At 49.1% G+C, this 12,702-nt stretch overlaps 1 pseudogene; it reads right to left on the bottom strand.

Annotated features, from left to right (window-relative positions):
* Positions 1-12,702, bottom strand: part of LOC101575811 — a 63,051-nt pseudogene that overhangs the window by 43,766 nt on the left and 6,583 nt on the right.

Here is a 12,702-nt window from a genome sequence, read left to right as displayed (position 1 = left end):
CGTGGTGCTGTACTTCAGGGCTGTGGGCTTGCAAAGCTCAAGACGCCTTCATCCACGCGTCCTCCGGAGTTCCGGTCACCCAGCACCCGCACAGGTCCGAAGCTCTGCCTAACAGTTTGCGGAAGAGGGGCGGGGCCGCGCGAAGGCCTCCGCGGTAGGCCAGCGTGCAGGCAGAGGGTCAGGCTGCATTTCTACAAGGAGCCATCAGCCTGACGTGGATTGAAGAGACTGCGAGCACTTGCTGCCACCTCTTGTTGCTGCTGTTTCAGGAAAGAGACAGTAAAGGCCTGTTTAATTCTCAGTTAACTATTACATATATGTCAGCAAGTAAAATTTTCGGTGCTTAGGTTAAAAAAGATATAATTCAAGGAATGTAACATAAATACTGCAATACAACAAATATATATGTATACAATAGATTTGAAGTTTTAAAGAGATGAATGACTTATTGCCAAGTGCTGTTTTGTGTCAAGATAAAGGGAAAAGAGCTATGAAACAAACAAACAAAGCAAGAAATAAAGGTGCTGTCCAACCTGATGGCTGAGCCCTCTCCTGTGAGTCTTAAGTTATCCAGACCCATCAGCAGCGGGTTCTCAATGTATGGCTTCCTGCAACTGAAGCACATTTGTTCTCAGGACCCCACTGAGCTTGGGTCTCAGTGTTTAGTGCAGGCGTAGGCTTCACCACATTGCACCGGCAAGGCTGACCACCTCAGTGGGGTGGGTGTGCAGCGCTTCTCTAGTCTGCGACCCGTAGCGGCTTCATGCTAGGTCACAGACCAGGTGGCGGAAGGGAAAGAACAGACTCTTGTGGGGAAGGCCGGGGAAGAATGGAGGGAATTCACAGGTTCCAAGCAGGAGAGGGTGGAGCCTCCTAGTGGGCAGAGGAGGTAGGGCGGCCAGGGCGGCCCAGGCTCATCAGCAGAAGTCCAAATACTGTACCTCTTGAGTATCTTTTCTGCAGAATGCTTGGCACCAGAAGTGTTTCGGGTTGTGGGGTATTCAGAGTTTGGAACATTTACACAGTCTTAACTACTTAAGCATTCCTAATCTAAAATGTTCCAAAATCTGAAATTTGCAAGTATCATTTGAAGGTTCAGATCTTTCTTTCTCTCCCATCCTCCCTCCGACCCTCCGTCCTTCCCTCCCTCCCTCCCTTCCTTCTTTCCCTCTTTTCTCCTTTCTTTCTTAAAATCTTTTTGTTTTGTCATTAGCATCAAAATTTTATTTATTTATTGTGTTTTGTTTTTGTGGAATCGGGGATTGAACTCAGGCCCTTGCGCTTGCCAGGGAAGCGCTTATTCCCCTGAGCCATCTCACCGACCCTATTGTTCTTAATACCAGCAATTGTTCACGTTAGGCCAATGTAAAAACTAAAAACAGAGGGCCAGCCAGATAGCTCAGTGGACTAAGGCGCCTGTTTAGGCAGAGCACAGGGACTGGGTTTGATCCCCGGCATCAAATGCCATGTCTGCCTGATGCCCAGGGCATGCTGAGATAGCCACTGAGACTGGGTGTGGTGGTACCACCTGTAATCCCAGCGTTTGGGAGGCTGAAAACAGGATCACTCAGAGTCCATCTGTGCAGTGAAACCCTGTAGACTCTGTACTAAATACATTTAAAAGGAAACAAAACTAAAAACACACTGGGGCTAGGGAGATGGCTCAGTAGAATAAGCGCTTGCCTGGCAAATACAAGGGCCTGAGTTCAATCCCCGGTTCTGACAAAAAAGAAAAAAAAAGGAAACAGTTTAGTAGGGTGGAGCTCAGTGGTACATCTGCCTAGCCTGCAGGAGGCCCTGTGTTCAATCTCCAGGATTGGGGAAAGAAAAAAAAAAAAAAAAAAAAGAAAGACAGAAAGAAAGATAAAATAGCATTTCCGGGCCAGGGAGATGGCTCAGTGGAATAAACGCTTCCCTGGCAAGTGCAAGGGCCTGAGTTCAATCCCCGGTTCCACAAAAATTAATTAATTAATTAATTAAAACACACTACACTTGAGTGGGAGCAACACAAAAAACAAAACAAAAACCCCAAGAGAACAAAAACAAGACTGCTAAAGAGTGTTTTTGAACATTTTTCTTCAGTAAGTCTATTTTTTTTTTTTGTGGCCGGCTCAGCCCACCCTGGGGGCAGGGCTGGTGTGGCAGGTGTTGGCAGGTGTTGCAGGGGGACCAAACCGTGGTCCCTCCACACTTGCCTAAACTTGTTTAAGCAGGAGCTTTACACCGCTGAGCTATCTCGCCCGCCCTAAATCTATGTTTTAAAACGAACTCACGAGAGAAATGTTTTTACACAATGCTCTCAAATTTGCCTACAATTAAAACTTTATTTCCTAAATTGGGGGCAAATAGATAAATTTTCAAGCTAATCAAAGAAATAAAGGAGTCAGGTTGATGGCCAGAGTGATTCAACCCAAACCAATCAACTGCCACTTCAATACCAAACAAATAGCTTTAGTTATTTCTATCAGGAAAGATATTGCTGACTGTGTCGCCCTAACTTTGGGAAGACGATGCTATTAGACAACAGTTTCTGATTACTAATCCCGCCACCCTTCCCACTCCCCATTCCCCACCCCCACCTCCCAACCCCGCAGAAATAAACCATGCAAGACTCTCAAGAGGCTCTTGGTGGCTACACAGCGCCACCTACTGCTCATTCCTAGAGTAAGGAAAGCCTAGAGCAAAGTCAGGAAGAGAAACTGGTTACTCTTGCCGTGAAGAGAGCTAGCAAGGGCAATGGGACTGTGCTATTTTTTTTTTTAAAGTGTGTACCTTGTGAGTATAATGATACCTCATAGGGCTGCTGTGTCTATAAATATCTACCAAATGGAAGCCACCCAATTAAACAGGAGGCTCATGGAAGACGTTGACTCCACCAGTGTGGGTCTGGGGCAGAATAGGACAATGCCTTGATTATCTATCTCGAGACAGGGCACGTGCTGCTGTATGCAGCAAGAACTGCCTGAGTTGGAAATGGCAGGTAGGCACTGACCTTCTCTTCACCTTGGCAAGGAAATGACATTTGTCCGGCACCAGTATGTCTAGGGCAGGGCTTAGGGACCGGGGCGTGACAAGTCTATTACTCATTGTCTAGCACTCCTTTCCCAAAAGAATCACTGGGAATATTTGGAAATCTCCTCCCTTGCATGGCCCTTGATGCCCAGCCAGGACTGTTTAGGGCACTCCTCAGAGAGGTGTGGCAACGTGGTGGCCGAGGGAAGGTAGTGGCTTGGTCTGGCCAAGGCAGAGTCTACGGATCACAGCTAACTTGCAAGCACCATGAGCCTGAACAGGAGTGCATCCTTCCCGTGTGCGTTCTGCACTGACTTTCACCGTTTTGCTGTTGAGGTGTCTAGAGCAGGAACTCCGTCTCTCAGTGCCAGCCATGCCTTCTGCCGGGTCTCAGTGGGGGTCCTGATAAGCAGTTGATGCTGCTACCTCCAAGTCTAGAAGGCTCTCTAATCACACCCAGCATCAACACCACCTTGTGCTTCTAGCCCCCAAGAAACAGATTCAGAAGTTTTCTGCTTACGATGCCTCAGCTTAGGGTGATTCGACAGCACAGGGGTGTGGAGCAGGCACTCGTGGTGGCCTGCACACGTGGGCTTCTGCCTCTGGACCTTTCCTGCCTAGCTGTGTGCACTCCGGTCAGTCCTCTCTTGTGGTGCTCGCTGCTCCCAGCCAACCCTGTGATCACGGGGAGAAGCAGCTGACTGTGCTGCACAGTGCTGCTAAGCAGTGAGTTGGACAGGTCGGGCGCATTTGGTGCATTTTTCACTTCAGCATGTTTTCAATTTATGATCGCTTTCTTATAACAGAGGAGCATATGTCAGTGTGAGTATTTAGTGAGGGTTGATTTTATACTAGAACTTGTTCTGAGTATCTTATATTTATAGCTTATTTAACCCAACAAGATGCCTATCTGCAGAAACAGAAAGCCACTTTTGGAAGAAGCCAAACTGTGAGTCCTGCTGATACTGACTGAGAATGGAGCAAGGCTGGCAGAGAAAGGCTGTGGCTGCTACCCTGTGGGTATGCTACTGTCCTTCCTGCTCCACAGAGACACTTTTGCACACTCCGCTGTGAGCACTTTATTGCTGTGTGCATTTTTTGAAAGGATGAAGCAAGGTAGCCGCCTGTGGAGGAAAAGCCACGGGCCTTCTGTGTGCCGGCTGCTGCCCCAGCCTGCAGCGCTCCTGCGGGCTTGTTCAAGGCGGTCTGTTTGCTGACCACATACGATGCAAACAAGGGCCCTACTGGGGACGTCAGGGGACAGCTGCTCAGTGTCTAGGGAAGCTTGAGTGTGGTTTGCAAAGTAAATAGACTCTAATTTGACAAATAGTGCTGTGGCCTGGGACCCAGGACAGATAAAGCTCTGAGGAAGTGTTGACACGGACGGCTTCATGGGTCCAAGTAAGGAAACAGGGAGTGGCCCAGGAATTTAAGAGCTGCTCTCTCCTCGACCCCAAGGACTCCCACATGCTGGCACCAGAGAGGAAATCAGCCTGCAGTCACTGGAAACCTTCAATTTTTTTTTTTTAATGTATTCAATACAGGGTCTCACTTGCATTTTGGACTCATAGTGATCATCCCACTCTTAGCCTCTCCAGTGCTGGGATTATAGGTGTACACCACCACACCAGCTCTCAGTGGCTGGCTCAATACACAGGGGGAGTGGGGGGAGTCTGCACAGCTGATGGTGCGGGGGACCGATCCCAGTCCCTACACTTGACTAAGCAGGTGCTTAGTCCACTGAGCTATCTCACTGGTCCGAAACTTTCGATATTAAAGTAGATGCAGTAGCTACAAGGGAAGGGAGGGCTACTCAAATGGAGGTAGTATCTGACTGAGGCATTGATGATTTGTCTTTACCAATTTAACAACCTTGCAGGTTAGCACAGGTCCAAATCTCACCAGAGTCAGCTGGTGAAAGAAACAACACAAAAGCTTGCCTTGAGAGAGTGGGGAGGGAGGGAAGAGGCCTGGCCGTGCTTTGCTCAGGGCTTTCACAGGTGTGCACAATGCGGTGGAAAAGCTTGCCATTCTGAGTTTAAGCCTTGATTGTGCCATGCCCGGCTGTGCCTCTTGGGTAGTCACCAGCTTTGCGAGGCATCAATGTCTTCACCCGTACGGTCTACACCTAGGTTGACTACAGAGTAAACAGACTCTAATTTGAACAACCATCAAGTTGTTGTGGAGACTGAGTGGTATCCTGCAGGTAAATGTACAGCATAGCATTCGATTACCCCTGCACACTGGTGGGCTCAGAGACACCAGTAGGGGTAGGGGATTGGATCACAGGGTGCTATTACTGAGTGTGCTGTTAGGAGGAAGGTGTAGTCAGAAGAGGCAGAGGAGACCCTCCAGGAGAAGACCTGGCGGGGCATGTCTCCCTCCCTGGTTTCTCTCTTCTCTCTCCACTTCCTGACTATACTGACACCCTTCCTTCTAGCGCACCATTTTCTCTTGGAGCAGCCGGCCACAGGCCATAATGTGTGCTGCACCATAGCACCAGCGAATGCCTGAAAGGTTGTACCCTATGTCTGGCTCACCTGGGTCTGAAGGCCTGGCCCTCACCACATGGTGGAACAACTTACACACACCCCTGGCAGAGCCCGGGCTTTAGCCAAGGCCAAAACTTTGCTCAGCTTCCTTCCTTTCTAAGCCCCTAGCTCCTGGGTGAACCGCCTCTATCCATCACTTCCACTCAGCCTCTGCTCCCCGATAGCCTGGCCCAAGACATGGGTCTGTACTACCAGGCCAGGACGCAAGTGGAGGGCAGTGCTCCCTACCCTCGGGGGCTTGCATGGTCCTGGGGGAGAGTGAGCAGCAGGGGACCACTAATCATCACAAAGCTTTCCACACAGGGAACAGGGTGGCACAAAAGTGCTCGTGATGGGTCCCTTTTGCAGGGACCCTCACTAAGCCCGGACTTCTGAGGGAGGTGAAGCTGCGCCAGGCAGAGAGGGCAGCATGAGGTAGTACATCTGAAGGGACCCTGCAGGAGGCCCTCTGCCCTCTAGGCCAAGGCCCTCTGACCTCTAGTCTGCTTTGCCCAGACCCATCCAGAATCTTTTCCTTCGGTGGCTGCAAGGTGATCCCGGGATAGAATCACCATGGTGACGGGTGCACACTGCCTTGTAGATGCAGCGATCTCACACTGAATTTGTACTTCCCCATGAACGGCTTTGTCTCCTCTCTCACTCACTGTCACCCATGCAGTTGGGAAGGAGGATCTTCACTGTACCAGTGTATGGGAATCTGAGTGACATTGTCCCCAGCTCTCCTTCTTGCCACAGCAGAGACAATGAAGCCACGCACCCCACACTGTGGACACTATAAGACGCCTCTCCTACGAAGTGGTCAGAAGCAGCCCGAGGTGACCGAGTGCTGGAGCGGGGCAGGGAGCTGCTGCTCCAAGGGCTGAGTCTCAGCTTAGAAAGCAGGAAACGCTCCAGAGATGGATGGGGTTAAGGCACCCAGGAATGTGAAGGTACTTAACGCCACCAGAAAACGCTCAAGATGGTGACTTTTAGGGTACCTGTATGTGACTACCACCTCAAAAAGAACAAGGCCGTTGTCCAAATGCAAGTTCAGGCGGGGCATGTTGTGCTTCATGGTAGAAAACTAAGAAGCCATCTGAGACAAAAAGTTTAAAGGGCCTAGGGCTGGGGATATAGCTCAGAGGTAGAGATTGCGTGGGCCCGGGGTCCAACTCCATCACTGTTTGGAATAAAAAGAGAGAAAAAGAAAAACATCCCTTGGCACTGCAAGCTGCATGACAAGATGGTTGGGTCATGGCCATCACCTGCCTGTCGGTGGTACGGGGTTTTCCCTGGCCAGAGCGCTCTGCTCTTACTGGTCAGGCCAGGAACCCTACTAGAGTGATTCTTGCCAACTACTCAGCAACAGGAAAGCCTCCTCCACCCTACAAGTCTTCCACGCATGTCTCCTGCTGCCTTCATAGACAGAGCCGGAAGGGACCAGGGGAACACCTGAGGACACTCAAGGAGCCTTATGGGTGAGATCCAGGGCTGAAGCCGTGGCTCCCGCCTGTCTCAGCACCTTCAGTTCCTCCTTGCCTCAGTTTCCCCAGTGACCAGTGCAGCCAACACAGAGGAGCTGTTAGAGAATGCTCCGGCAGGAGAGAAGACAGAAGCGAATGCAAGGATGGCTGCTCCCCCCTCTCGCGCTGACCCCTTCTTGTTTAGATCCGGGAAGTTTGCCTGAGTGTGAGAGGTCACAGCCAAAGTCACTTGCTTTTGTCATTAAGCTGTGACCCAGGTGAGGTCACAGCCAGACCTCCTGGTTCCTCACACAAGACCGTTCCCACTGAGTTACCCAAAACCTTGACAATCGCCATGGCGTCTGATAACTTTAGTCCGTTCTAATTAATACTCACAGAGAATAATCGGACTTTTGTGTTTCTTTGTTTGTTTCTTTGATACCGCATGTTTGCTCAGGTAAAGTAAACTTTTCAAAGATATGAAGCAGAGTAGGAGAGCTTGCTTTTATACACTGGTAAGTACAGGAGGGTGCCTATGTCCCTACCAGGCTCGTTTAACTAACAAATTGGAGTTTCATGAGTCTACTTTATTTCCCAAAACTGCCTCCCTGTGTTGGGATCAAAAGAAAACACAAATAATTATGGAGTCAGCCAAGTCCTGGCCCTGTGACATTGTCCATGTAATCTTCACCTTATCTACTTCATTACTGGTGAAGTAGCCATACCCAGAAACTGAGAAACTGGTCCATGGTTGCTGATGGGTAGGCAGCCCGATGACACTCAGTAGATCCTTAAGGAAGGTTTGTTGAATGAATAAATGAACTCATATCTATTTGTCTACAATATCTATACTCTTGCTCCTTTATTCTATTATTGGAACATTTTTTAGTGCTGGACAGTAAACCTGTAGCCTTGTGCATGTTGGGGAGAACTCACTCTACCACTGAGCTACACTCCAGCCTTTGTCATTTTTGTAAGATGCTGGGGAGACTTCAGGTATCCTCAGCCCCAACCACTAGGGTGCCACTGTAGGAGAGAAAAGCACCAAAGAAGGGAAAAGAATAAGCAAGGTTATTCTTGATTTATAAATCAGGTTTTGTTACTCACTCAAGCAGATGGAGGTGAGGAGGTGAGGAGAGGGTTCAACAATTCACTGTGTAATTTGTGTTTCAAATACTGAGACAGCGAGACATAGAGGACAGCCATGATTGCGTGTGGCCCAGCAGTCAGCTCTGGTCACTACAGATAAGGACCCAAATCTTTCTTCAGGTCACTCTGCAACAGCTGCCACAGTCTGGCTTGGGTTCTCCCAACAACAGGCCAGAGTGTGACCCAAAGAGGAGCTCAGTGGAGCTTCCAGAGCCTCTGCAGGGAGAAGCTGTCCTGGCGACGGTGCCATCATCATTGACAACTGCTCCCTCCTTCCCCGGAGCCAGGGTGACAGTCACAAGCCACCTGGAGGACCTAGCCCAGGTGTCTCCTCAGGGCCCAGTGTCTATATCCCTGGCCTCAGGAAGTCAAACCTGGTGCCATAGTTTGGTAGGGATCAGCCACCCTGCGGTCACGCTCAGGTCTGTCTCTAAAGCTGGGGGCAATGGATCTGGTGCTTTTGCTCTGTCGTCATCTCATGTGATGAGTGCTTTCTGTTACACTGGATGTTGCCGAGCTGGGTAGCAAAAGGTTGGGCAAACATGACCACCCGGCTCCAGGTCGTTAATAATCTGCTAGGGAGAGTCGGCTCCATTTCAACTGATTTTTGAAAATGTCAAATATTTCCGAGGAGAGATCAAAGTCCCAGAATGGTTGGCACCAAAATGTGAGATCTTTGCCTCCCCTAGAGCTGGCCCCATCACTTAGGAGATGGATCGGTGCGGTGCAGTCCAACGCACTTGCCTCTCTGGGGGAATGAACCAGAGGGCCTATGGCAGCCCTAAAAGGAAGGGCGGAGTCCCAGCCCAGTGCTTATGTAGGTTCTGTGAGGTCCTTGTGGGCTAATGGAGGCCGTGACCAGGTGGGGCCCAGGCAAGGCCAGAATGTCTTAAGAAGTAGACCTCAACGCCTACAGTGCTCCCTGCCATGCTGTCCTTCTTAACACTTTTAGTTCAAATATCCTGAGACATGTCACACAAGTAAGGTAGAGGGGGACACAAAGGCAGTGGCCAGTACTAAATACTCAAACTCTGGGGACAGAAAATGGCCTCGTGTACCTGCTGCTGACCTGTGGCAGTGAGCAGGTTCACCTCCTCCACGTCCTAGTGAAGTAAGTGGGATTTAAGGACTCATCATAGCAAATTTCATAGTTCAGACTCCAATTGTAAACACAGGGTGCCTTAGCCCTGCAGCCTTTCAGTCCCAGGAGCAGACCTACCATCGGAAATTCTCAGATGGGCTGGGCACGGTGGTATGCGCCTGTGATTCCAGACATTAGTGAGGATTAGGCAGGAGGGCCACAAATTCTAGGCCCACCCGACAACTCAGCATCTGGGGGAGAGCTCCACACAAAATAAAAACAGGGCAAGGGGTGTAGCTGAGTGGTACAGTGTGTGGCTAGCATAGGCAAGGCCCTGGATTTATATAAAAAACCCTATACCATTTTCCCCAAAGAGCATATGCTCACCCATGGCCAAACCACGCTGCCCACCGGCATGTCGAGCTGCACAGTGCACAGCTGACCCCGTCTACTCCTGCCTGAAGACCATCAGCCACGGTTCCATGGAGGATGCCCCTGATGTCACCTGTCCGCAGCTGCTCCAGCCCCATCTTCCTCCATTGGGTCTATGCTGGGGACACACCAGCCAAAGCCACTGAGGCTGGGAGTGTCGCTCATCTGCTCTCTGCTCCCCAAAGCTTCCTGCGACACTGAGTTACAGTGAGAGAGGAGCAAGAGGGCCGTGTGCTGCCGTGTGCCACAGGGTGGCTGTGGATGTCAGGAACGTGATGCGCAGTTCGAAATGCTGCAAGAGGCTGAGCGTTTTCACATGAAGCAGTAATACATGTCTGAGGAGATATATTTAGTCTGACTTACATATATGCATATATGTATCAAAACATTGTATGGTACCCTCTGATAATTTTTGTTTTTATATATCCCGTTTCTGGGATATAAGAACTCTAAACTTAAAAAAAAAAGTACATATTTTTTTTTTCATATTTGATATCTTAAAGTTTTTGAAAAGCAAAACAAAAATAAAATTTATTTTCAAAGTTATTTTTGTTATTCAACTTAGTATTTTATTTTTTTAAATAACATTTTTCCCCCTGTGTCTCTAAACCTACCGAAGGCATCAGTGGATGAAAAAAAAAAAAAAAATGCCCGTGAAATCAAGGAGAGGAAACGCGGGCAGTTCAGAGAAAGATAAGCATAAGTCATTTTCCTCTTCCTCCTCCTGCGGAATAGCACACACTCTCAGCACTTGCCAAAGCAGTCTATAAGGACCAAGCGCAGGGCTGGGGCGGGACCTCAGTGTGCAGGGCTGCCTCCCTGGGCTGGGCTCTGGGTCCCCTCCCCAGCACCAAAAAGGAAAGAAAAGTACAGAAACGGTCTTGGTGGAACTAATGGAACCATTTTAATCTTTTCTCCAATAACTTTAATATTTTTATACTTAATGATGAACTCAAATACTACGTGAAAACCTTAGGGCCCACAGAGGGGAGAGGAGGAAGGAGAGGCTGAGACAGAGGCTCGGGGGATGCCCTGGGTGGGCCAGGCCCCCTGCTCAGCAGAACTCCTCCACTCATGCTTTTGCCCACAGTGCCCAAACCATGTACGGCTGCCCTAAAGTTTGCAATAGTCTTGTCAGCCACAAAAGACTTAGAGTTAATACAACTTATTGTTTTGCCCTGTAAAAAAACTGCAAAGGAGATAGTTACTATATTTTTCAGCTTTGTTCATAATAAAAATAGAGGTGATGATTAGGGAAAATTTTGAAGATGCTCATAAATTCCAGAGCAAAGAGAGCGTACTACTCAGCTCCCCAACAGTTTTGCTCTTTTTCTCTTCTCAAGAAGAAAATGGACTCAGATGAGCAAGAAGCCACTGTGCTGCAGGCATTTACACCAGGGAGGCCACGTGTGCATCTGTCACACTCAGCTGCCCATCTCAGGACCCGGGAGGCAGCACATGAGGGGTTGGTTGGGAGCTACACGAGGTCCCGTGGCCACTTCTCTGCACTCCGAGAGCAGCTGTCCACTACAGTTGCCACTGATCTTTCGTAAGCCCTAGGACAATGCTGGATAGGCAGCCCATGCTGGCGTAGTCAGGAAAGCAAGCTCTGCTGCCTCCTTGGGGATCCTTTTCCAGCCAGCAGACAAAGTAAGCCCAAGAACAATAGAAAATGACACTTCCAATTTAGAGGTAGAGAGGAAGCCACAGGCCTCAGCAGCATACATTGCTCCAGGCATCGGCAACAGGGAGTGACAGCTTGCACTGAAGCCTTGGGCCTTTGCTCCCTTCCTCCAAGGCTAAGGACAGAAGTGGCATTGGTTGGGTGTTTCGTTGTTCAGGCACTCGCCTATTTCCTCAGCCAGTTTTCATAGTTGGGGAACCAGTATCCTCATGTGCAAAATGAGAGACCCCAGACTCAGAGCAGAAAGCTTGCCCAGTGTCCGCTGACAGGAAGAGAGAGGTGGGTTACAAAGGTGGTAGCCTCCTATTTCATTGCTTCCTCAACTTAGACATACCAGGGCAACGCTTTCTGGACTCTTGCCTCTCGGGGGCCAGTCCTCTTCCCCACTCCCCAGTTCCTATTCCTAATTCAATTCCTATCTTCCAGCACTTTTTCCTACTCTCTTTTCTTTTCTTTCTATTCTTATGTATTTAGTACAGGGCCTAAAGGGCCTCACTACACAGATCAGACTCACAGCGATCCTCCTGTTTTTAGCCTCCAAACTGCTGAGATTACAGGCATGCCCTACCACGCCCAGTCTCAATCGCCCTCTCAACATACCCTGGGGGCCGGGCCGGTACCACATACCAGAGATTGAACCCCTGCCACTACACTCTGCCTAAGCAGTTGCTTTAATTGGCTGAGCTATTTGACCAGCCCCAAATTTTCCTACTCTTAATCACTGTTGTTTCTTAGAATTCATTCTTCAACTTCAGGTGATATGATTTTGGTCTATTTGACTGCTAGCAATTTCCCTTGGAGGAAAAAATCATCTTGGAGGCCCCACTGAGTCTCGGTGGGAGGTAGGAGTTTGCTCTTGTTCCACAGCACCCCTAAAAACTTTCAACTGGAATCTGGATTGTGACTCACTTAGGTAACCAAAATGGTCATCCTTGAATTTTATGTCTTGTGTGCCAATTGCTGAAGCACCATTTCTTATGCACTGTCTTTTGTTAAAATGATGATAAATTTAAATTGAGAACATGAGGAAAACCTCAACATTTTAATACCATTTGGGGTTTCAGAGGTACCTTTGAGCACATCTAGAGTGTCCATTTGTCCCCAAAACAAGTCAGTGACCCTACCATCCCTCTTCAAAAGGCCACAGCCCACCTCAGCAGCACAGACCCCCTTAAAGGAGGCTGATCAGGGAAAGAGCTTTTTGGCAGGTGAGTGGCCTTACCATCAGTAGGACTGAGAAACCCGTCCCTTCCTAGCTAAGGGTCCTCTGTGATCCTCAGCTCCTGTGGCTATGTATTAAACATTCACTGCTGTACCTTTCTGAGAGTTGTGACCATCATAGCACACAAT

Source organism: Octodon degus, unplaced genomic scaffold, assembly GCF_000260255.1.
Source record: "Octodon degus isolate 3935 unplaced genomic scaffold, OctDeg1.0 scaffold00038, whole genome shotgun sequence".
Lineage (NCBI taxonomy): Eukaryota > Metazoa > Chordata > Mammalia > Rodentia > Octodontidae > Octodon > Octodon degus.
The sequence above is the reverse complement of the archived record's forward strand: the minus strand, read 5'-3'. Positions and strand labels throughout refer to the sequence as shown.